Source organism: Nelumbo nucifera, chromosome 2, assembly GCF_055504915.1.
Source record: "Nelumbo nucifera cultivar China Antique chromosome 2, China Antique-T2T, whole genome shotgun sequence".
In the NCBI taxonomy this organism is placed as follows: domain Eukaryota; kingdom Viridiplantae; phylum Streptophyta; class Magnoliopsida; order Proteales; family Nelumbonaceae; genus Nelumbo; species Nelumbo nucifera.
Window position 1 is genome coordinate 46,113,330 of NC_142650.1, and position 9,791 is coordinate 46,123,120.

Here is a 9,791-nt window from a genome sequence, read left to right on the forward strand (position 1 = left end):
AATTAGGACTTTCTACTTTTGAGGATAAAAACAACCCTCCTCCTAAAGCTATATAAGGGGGGGGGGGGACTAGCTTCAGCACTCAATCAATTCGAAGATCAGTCCATCCATCTGGGAAGCAGAGCAAGAAGGAGTCGACAACCATGAGCGGCTAAGCTTTTCTTTTCTGATTCAAGGGGGATTTTCGATTCAATTGTGTCATCATGAGGTTCTGTGTTTAATTTAAATTATTGCTTTTAATTCAAGTATTCATTGATTCTTGTGCATGTTCTTATGGATGTTAATGTTAATTAGTCTGACAAATTAATTAATGTTGATCTTCCTACTGCTATCCATGGTTCGATGATCCGTAATTGTCACAAATAGTGGTACAAGTAGCAATTAGGTTATTATCTTTTTGGGTCAATTGTTCGTGACGGCCTTTGACCAATGTATTGGCATGTTTTAACCTAAGGGGAATCAACAGAACAAGATTCAATAATTGCAGCTATCTCAATTATTGTTATTTTGGTTTAATTGTTTTCACAAAGGTTATTGCTATCATTAATTGATATGGAACGCTATCGTACCCAGTCGGTTAATGATAAGTGTTGATCGAATGCTGGGTTTGGTCAACTAATTCAGGAAAACATGAGGTTTATTATGGCTATCCTAATAAATCCTAAGGTTAAATACTTGAATTGCAAGACTGCTGAAGTTTACCTATGATTGATGACCAATTGACTCAATCCGAACCCTTGGATCAAAATTCGGTAAGACTGAATTTTCCTTGTTAATTGTTATTTGCTATTTGCTCTTTTGTTATTTTAGAATTTTAATTAATCAAATTTCCCACTCTTTAAAATTGCGCATTCGGCTGAGAAATTACTAGCTCCCTGTGGGATTCGACCTGGTACCACAGTTACTACAAATTTATTGTAAGGTGGGACTAGAATTAATTTTGAGGGCTTTGACAACCCATCAACCTACTATGGCGTTATAGGGAGAGGGAGTCGCGACCACCAAAAATGCGTGATCAAACCTTGCGATATTTGGCCACGTGCTGACCTCTACAGGTATTGTCACTCGTCCGAGAGGTCTGACCTCCTCAACGCTAAAGCCTACCAGGGAAGTGTCTGTCGGCTTTAGGTCGCTTTGCTATAGCTGCAGCTTGTCGAAAGTGTCCTTGAACAGTATATCCGTCGAGCTGCCTGAGTCCACCAAGATACGTTTGACTTTGAAGTCGTTGAGCCTCAGCTTTATCACTAGAGCGTCGTCGTGAGGATACTGGATCCCGCGCGCATCGTCCTCCATGAAGTAGATTGGTTCTTTCTTCATTTTGTAGTTCGCGGACTGAGGTTCGTCCGTCTGCTGATGTACACCTTGCGATGATGAACCCGCTAGTAATCATATTGATTACCCTATGGATCGATCTCTCCTCGGACAACTGCCATGGTGGCAGCTCGTTCTGCCTGCTGGTCTCAAGGGCATTCCTTCTCTGGTTCCCCTGTCGGTCTGCTTGCCGATCTGCCTGTCCTCTCTCTTCTCACTATACAAAGTTTTTTAAGTATCCACGGCGGACGAGCTCATCGATTTCATCGTGGAGGTTCCTGCAGTTCTCCGTGTTGTGCTCGTGGTTTCTATGGAAATGACAGTAGACGTTCTGGTTTCTTGTTGCAGGATCTCCCCTCAACCTGGGAGGCCATTTAACGAAGGAGGAGTCCTTGATGGCCATTAGGATTTCTCCTCGCTTAGCGTTGAGCAGTGTGTAGTTCGTCCTTTCAACAAGTGGGGTCCTGGAGCGCCAACCTGATTTGCGAGTTCGCGAGGGAGATCGGCTTCCGGATTTGTTTCTTCCCTTACTCGGGGACTTGCTCCTTCTTCTTTTGTGTCCGTCATTACTTGTGTTGTCATTGCCTCTTTTTCTTTTTTCTGTTGGGTTGTCAGTCTTCTGGTTAATTTCCTCTTCAGTGCCGATGAACTAATAAGCTAGCTTGAGGAATTCGGTGATGTCTTTGGGTTTATTGGCCACCACATGTCATTTAAACTCCCTGTGAGTTATTCCCTTCTTAGCTGTCGTGAGTCTTACTGCTGGGTCTAAGTCTGGGATCTGCAGGCAAATGTATTGAAGCGCTTAATGTAGCTTCTAATCGACTCTCCTTCTCTCTGAACCACATTGAGAAGGCTTTCTTGTGACTTCGGGCACTTCTTGCTGGTGATGAAGTGCGAGGTAAATAAATCTGCGAACTGTGACCAGTTCTTGATCGATCCCGACACGAGGTTTCAATACTAGGTCTGAACTACCCCTTTAAAGGTAGTGGATAAGGCCACACACATACAGGACTCATCAGCCCCAGCCAGGTGCATCTGGGACTGGAAAGAGTCCACATGATCATTAGGATCGAAGGACCCGTCATACTTGTCTAAGGGAGGCATCTTGAAATCTTTGGGCATTGGGGTCACCAAGAATTCGGGAGACAAGGGAGACGACTTGAAAAGTAGGAGAGGAGCGGCCTTTGTAGCTATACTGCTCGCTTCTTCCTTACCTTTAGCTTGCCCTTCTTGTTGGTTTGGTCTCGCTGGCTGGCTGTTCTGAGCTGATGTACAGCGTGTCTTGTGACGCCTCTGTTGTTGCCTCTTTACCGGCTCGACATTAGTGCTGCTGATTTCAGTGTCCTCTAGTATCGTTTTGCTGCGAGGTAGCTCTTGGTTTTTTGTGGGATTCTAGGGCTGGCTATCATGGGCGGAGAGGCCCTGTCTTGAGTTTGCACCCCGAACTGGTTACCTGCAAGTGATCCGTCGTTCTCTTGCTGTGAATGCCGAGGAAGATTGGCCCTATGAGGGTGAGTATCCCCGGACCTGTTTCCGATGTTCCCTTGTGTGGCAGGTGGAGTAATCTGACTGTCTCTCCTCCCACGGGGTGAGACCTGACTCCTGGGAGGAACTGGGACTTGGGAAGTCTCTTCGCCTTGGTGGGGAGATCGGATGACATCCTGGTTGACGCGAGGTCGATTTTGATTCTGCTGGGCTCCTGGGTGCCGAGGTGGAACTGCCTGTTGGTTCTGCGGTAGTGGAGGGAACTGCTGGTAGAAGAAGTACTGATGGTACTGTTGGAATTGCTGAACATGTTGCATTTGAACCTAGATGGCCCAAACACATTGCACCAGGTCGTTGAATTGGGACTGTCCAACTCCGAGGGGAACCACAGAAGGCTCAGAAAAGGTTACGCCTACCAGTGGGGGAAGTGGGGCGTTCACCTGTGTGGTGCTCGGTGACATGGTCAGCGTTGGAACCCCAGCCACAGTAAGCGGGATGGTGAACTGGCTGGCGCACACTGAAGGGAGTTGGGGTTTTCCCTCGGAGACGTTCATCTCGCTGCTTTGTCTGGCATGACTAGAAGATGCCATTGATGTCGAAGAAGTAACTTGTAAGAGGGATGACTTCTCGGTCGATTCCGACGGTGCCAATTGATGCAACGCGACCTGACTACTCCCTGCTGGAGGATGATTTGGCTTCCAATCGAGCAGCGAGCTAGAGGAATCTACAAGACAATGGATTAGAGAACTCGGGGTGGCTAACCCGGCGAGGTCGCTCCGATGCTTAAGTTAGTATACTGTGGTGCGAGCTGAAAGCTTTGAGAGCTAGAGAGCTGGAGAGCTAGAGAGCTAGAGAGTAGAAAAATCATGCGTACCTTGTGTCATTGGGGTTGGTGCCTTTATATAGTTGAGCTCTCGTGGGTTTCGCGGATCGGTTCCAGGATCTTCGTCCTGAGGGGATCCGATTCCGCTTTAACTGGGGAGTAATGTATCAATTAATAAAGTTTATCAATTCCGCCTGATTCGGGCGGGGAGAAGATTAGGCCTGTTGTTATGCGGCGTGATCCCATGAGGTTCGGGGTCTACTGGAGAAACTTTCGGAGCCGTTACGTGGCGGTTTGGGTTGATAACCCCGAGCTGATACTTCGGTTCTTTAATTCCGAACTGGATTGAATTTCGAGGTGCCCCGATATCGAGGTGACCGAACGCTTGAGCTCAAACGTTGCGAATTAGTTTTGCTAGGTTGAGCTGTCATCCCTTAATCAGATCGTGTCCACATGTCCCCTTCTCGCTAGGTCACGCCAAATCACCCTTCATCACATATGATATGAGAGACCAAAAACGAATTAATTTTTGATAGTTTAATTTGTGTATGTATGCCCCATCCCAAAGATCCAAGGGCAGAGGGGAACCATGGGCCCCAATGCCTTAACAATCCCCTCAATCTCTATTGATATTTCACTTATACTTTGCTCCCCCAAATCAACGTTAATTAACATAAAATCCTGACTCCAGAGATAAGATATGTAACTGAGACAAGTAAAGAAAACCTAAACCTGAATCATCATCATCATTATCATGTTACATGGTGTTAGAAAATTGGTCGTCAAATTGAACTACCTACACCTGCGTGGGTTAAAATTAATGTTGACGGAGGCACAAGGTTAAATTATTCCAACTACAGTTTCTTCATGATAATAAGTTCATTGAACCACACATGCAACATTTTGTCCTCACCCCTTAATCCCCCATAAATTATCATATGTAACACACAAAGAAAAAAAAAAAAAAAAAGAAGAAAAGGATCATATGTAACACATAAAGTATCATATGTAACACGCAAAAGTATCATACTTTTTCCGTGAATTTTGGCAAGGCACAACAAGGCATGGTGCGAATTTCCAATCCAATCCATACGAGCTTGGCTTCGGTCAGTGCAACACCCATTCGAAGAATATTTTTATATTTATATGTTTTATTTTATTGGGAGATATTCCCTATATAATGTTGCAAGAGACTGTTTGAATAGTGTTTGCATGGACTTGCATTGATCGATACTCAATTTAGGGATGCAAACAGATCAGATCAGATTTAAATTAATGTATATTCAAATCTGATTCGACACTGTTCATGTCGGATTCAATCTGATCGGATCTGATAGGACTCAATTTGAATTCGAATCCTATCGGTAAGTCAATCTTCAGATCTGATCTGATCCGACTTGTTTTCTTTAAAATTAATAAATTATTAAAAGAAATAAAATATACTAATTTAAATAAAGTAAAAACTAAAATACAAGTTTTTTTTTTAATTATTTTCATCATATATACATTTTTATGTAAAAAATAAATAATATAAAAATATATTTATAAATAAAAAATAACATATATATTATATATATTTATATTTATAAATATATAATATCTATCGGATTGGATCTTCCCGAATCAAATAGGGAGGAGGGATCTATATCCGAACGAGATGATCCGAATTCGACCAAATAGGATCAAACCTCGGATCATGATCCAATCCATTTGCACCCCTAGCCGAACTCAACCTCATACATTCATTTTGTTGTAAGAATAACTTCGTTTCTATATTTCCTAATTCTTTGAGAAATTGAATCTAATCCAATTCAGATGATCAACTTGTGATCTCAAAATCATATTCAATGTAAAAAAGCAAAATGAAATCCATCAACCTCATCTGGCTGTTAATTCCTCATGCTAATCAAAAGTTAAAATAATTGAAAAGTCAAAATATCACAAGTTAGAGCTCACAGCCATATCCCACCGTGAATTGAGAACATCTTCCTATAAATAATAAATATAAGTATAGGAAATGTTCTCCATGTACGGCTAGGACATGCTGTGAGGTTGGTGTGAATGTGCTGTGTGAGGAACAGATCCGGACTCAAATTAGAGGGGTCAAGGAGAAGAGAGGAATTGCGACTCGGACAAATGTGATGTTAATTCTGTACTTGTCATGTGGGTGCTGGCAGTGGTCTCCATTGTCTAGGGGTTTAAATTATGTGATGTGATAGGTGCTGATTTACAGATTATATAATTTTTAGGGTTAACTAGACTGCGCTCCACCTTAGAAATCTGAAATTACAGTCTCCTCCTAGCGTCTGTTTGGCATTGTTGCTGTTGCTCCAGAAAACAGCATCACATTAGTGCCATGTAGGAGAAAATGGTGCTCCAGGAAACAGCCATCTGTTTGGAACCGTTTTTCCCTAGAAAACAGTGCTCCAAGCCATACCTTGGAAATCGGGAAGGCATGGCTTGGAGCAACGCCAAATTTGGCTTTTCCTAGAGCTACAACTCATTGCTGCCAATAGGGCAGTGATGTGGCAGTGGATAATGGGTAGAAGTGTAGAAAACATTTCCTGGAGTATTGGTACCAAACAAAAAAAGTAGTTGTTGCTCCAAGAAATGTCCTACCTGACAGCAACGATTCCAAACAAAATAAAAACGGTGCTTCCAACCCACACATCAGCAGCACTGTTTTCTCATCTGCAGTATCGATGCCAAACATATACCTAGTCTACTAGTAGCCCCCCCCCCCCCCCCCCCCCCCTCTCCCCCAATGGTAATGGAGACGCCTTAAAAAATTTGATTTATGGTATATTTATACGTATGATATTATACTATATATATTTTTGGCTAAGAAAATTGAAGTTTTTTTTATAGAGTTTGAATATGATACTGGAAAGACATGATATGGGAAAAACTTAAGCCAATCAACTAATATCATAAAAGAGGTGATCAATCGGATGAAAAATGAAACTATGAAACTGAAGAAACTGAAAATTTTTATTTGGTTTTTCAGTTTTAACTGAACAATGCTTGTCTCTAATTAGAGTTCAGTTACAACCAATTTGATATACTAGGGAAGGTTGAACAATTGAAGTATGAATCATGCCCAAAGCCCATGGCCATCCTAATTCCAACATATGATTTTGTTATGGCAAATAGGAAGAACTGCTAGGGCTGTCAATGGGTTGCTTTCGACCCAACCCAACTCGACCCGATTATATTGGTTTCTGTTTTTGTTCTGAATCTTCAGACCCAAATCGATCATGTTCTTTATAATATATAAAGATATCCTAATTTTCTTGAAATTTTTTATTTTGTTTTATATCTAAATTGATAATTTTGTTGGACAATGTATAAGAAAATTTTAGTTGAAAAAACTTAATTTATAAACCTTAAATAATTTACTATTTTACTGTCATTTTTATTAAAGTTATATTATCAAAGGTCAAGTTTAAGTTATTATTTATAAGAAAAATTATAACTATCAGTATAATTAGTTTTACTGGGTCCGATTCAATTATCCCCAATTGTTAATTGGGATAATTCCGGGCCCATGAATTTGTCTCAATTAATAATTTGTTCAGGACTGGGACACCTACTTGTCCTGACCCAGACTCGACCCATTAATAAAATAAAATCAAACCGTCCTACCAATTGGGCCGATTCTTTTAATCTTAGGATAAATTATCTTTGGATCAGTTTGAAAGTAGTGATACTTAACCCCAAACTTTCATATGTGAAAAAGACTCCGCTGAACCATTTTGGCCCACCAAGCGCAAATCAATCAAGCTGGTTTTGTCACAAACTATGTTTTTTACTAGGGTGGAATTCATATGGTGGTGGATCCGAATTCTTTGAAAACAAAGACAAGTCGTGAGATTGACCATTAATTTAAAGGGTTTCTCAGGATATATTTGAGGAGTGAGAGGAGAGGTAAGGAGACGAAGCTTTCAGATACAAATATTGTGTGTGTTTAAATTCGCTATATTAGCAATTCCACAGTATCACCCATTTTGTTTTTCTGATAGCTAGAGTGATAGGCAAACAGAAAATAGATCATTTAATTCAAAATGCCTATTAATTCGAGAGCAAATCAGCCCCTCACAACGTCCCACAGCACATTCAAGCTATGTATTGGGAACATCTCCTGATGATGATATCAGAAGTGATGAAGTCATCATTGAGAAATATTTACAATACACGGCGGGGATGTGCTGTGGGACGTTGTGGGGGGAAATCTGGTGGGGGGCTGATTTGAACTCTACTAATTCAATTGTCTATACTTAAAACACTAACTATACCAAATAACCCCTAAATCAATATGAGCAGTTCTGATCTGTCATGTGACCATAAATTTAGCCACATCAGATCAGACCACCACACTGGTGATTCATCTGCAGGTGATCCAGTAACTGCCCAAACTACACCACTCGTGAATTCGAATGCTGGCCTCAGCTGCCTCAATTAAATTTAGCTTTGCTCAATTAACATCTAAACCCCACCTTTGATTTTGATTTTTGACGCTGTGCTAAAACTATAAAATCATCAAAGCCTTCCATGTGCTCTATTCTTTCTCTTCGGATCCGACCCGATAGATCTGAATCAAATTATGCTGGTTCTGATTCTAGGAACTGGTCCTGATAAAGTGTTCTGATTATTATCGGTTTGGAACATGGGATTTAGTCTTATCCAATCTACTTCCGGTCCAACGATCACCATTAAATAGTGTCGGCATTTTTATTTGAACTAAAAGGTCGTTTGCTCAAATATTTTAATTTTTAAAATAAGACAAAATAAATTTTAAAATCTAAACGTTTTATTTTTATCTTTTTACCCTTTTATCCTTATTCATTCACGTGTATAATACATATACTTTTGCTATGCACTAATCTTAAATAATTAGTATGTACTCTTTTAAGACACATATTCACCCTTGCACATAAATTACATGTCAACGGATAAAGGTTAAAACAAACATTTGAGGGTGGACACGAATAGAGCTTTTCACAAGATAAAAAGCATGATTTGATCAGTTTAAATTGAGTTTTGAACCAAATTCAAGTCCAAATCGAGTTTATTATATATAAAATATAATATTCGTTATTTTTTATGTATAAATTTTATTTATATATATATATATAATTTTTTTATTTTTTATAAAACTTGGTTCATTGTCGAGCTCTGAGTTGAGCTCGAAGTAAGACTTCTAATTCAAGTCGAATTTGAGTTTATATTCATAGCTCGAACCAAGCCCGAGACCAAATTCAAACCTCATACTTTTTTGTTAAGCCAAACTTAAATAACTAGATATTGGACTCGACTCGACTCAAATCCACCCCTATCAAACATTGTCGATCCTTAGCAAAACATTTGTTTGCTTATGTTGCAAAAGACAAATCAAACAGGTCATCATTAGTCACAAATCACACAATACCAAATTTTCAAAACAAATATTAAGAATTCCCTCACATTAAAAAATTGGGTTGAGAATTAAGAAGCAAAAAATAGTTGAAAAATGTTGATAAATTGTATAACTAGAAGTACATATATTAATACATTAATACATAGGTGGTCCATCAATTGTTAACAGGTGAGATGTCCACTGAATCAAAGATGTTGATTGATGGAGAAATGTTTGGTTGCCGGTCTTTTTCCCATCCGAGCAAAATAAAAGAAAACCAATTAAAGACTATTAATTTTATTTACTCACATTAATGATAAAAATGCCAAAAAAATCACAGTGCAAGAAGAGTTTATTTTTATGTCTATGCGCCTACACATAGTATGCATACTTTTTTATACGCATACACATGTAATCATCAAAAGTTCAAAGCTATAAAAATAGTATTATATATTAAAGGCTCTTAATAATTCCTAAAAAAAGATAAATATCTCAAAATAGGTTTTCTATATATCATAAAATTAACTTCTATTTAGGGGTATTAATGGTATTCGAAAATTTAATTTCGAATTCGAGATTTGACATAATCAAATTAAATTCACATAAATAAAATCTTTTATCATTTATGCATTTAGAATTTTTGGTAACAAGTTTAACCGACCATGTTTTATGCATTGATTAATTTTGTTTTTCAAAACAAAAAGAAAAAAAAAAACAACTTGCGATCATCAGAAAAATCAATACATTTTGCTGAAGTGGTTGTTGGTTTTGTCTTGA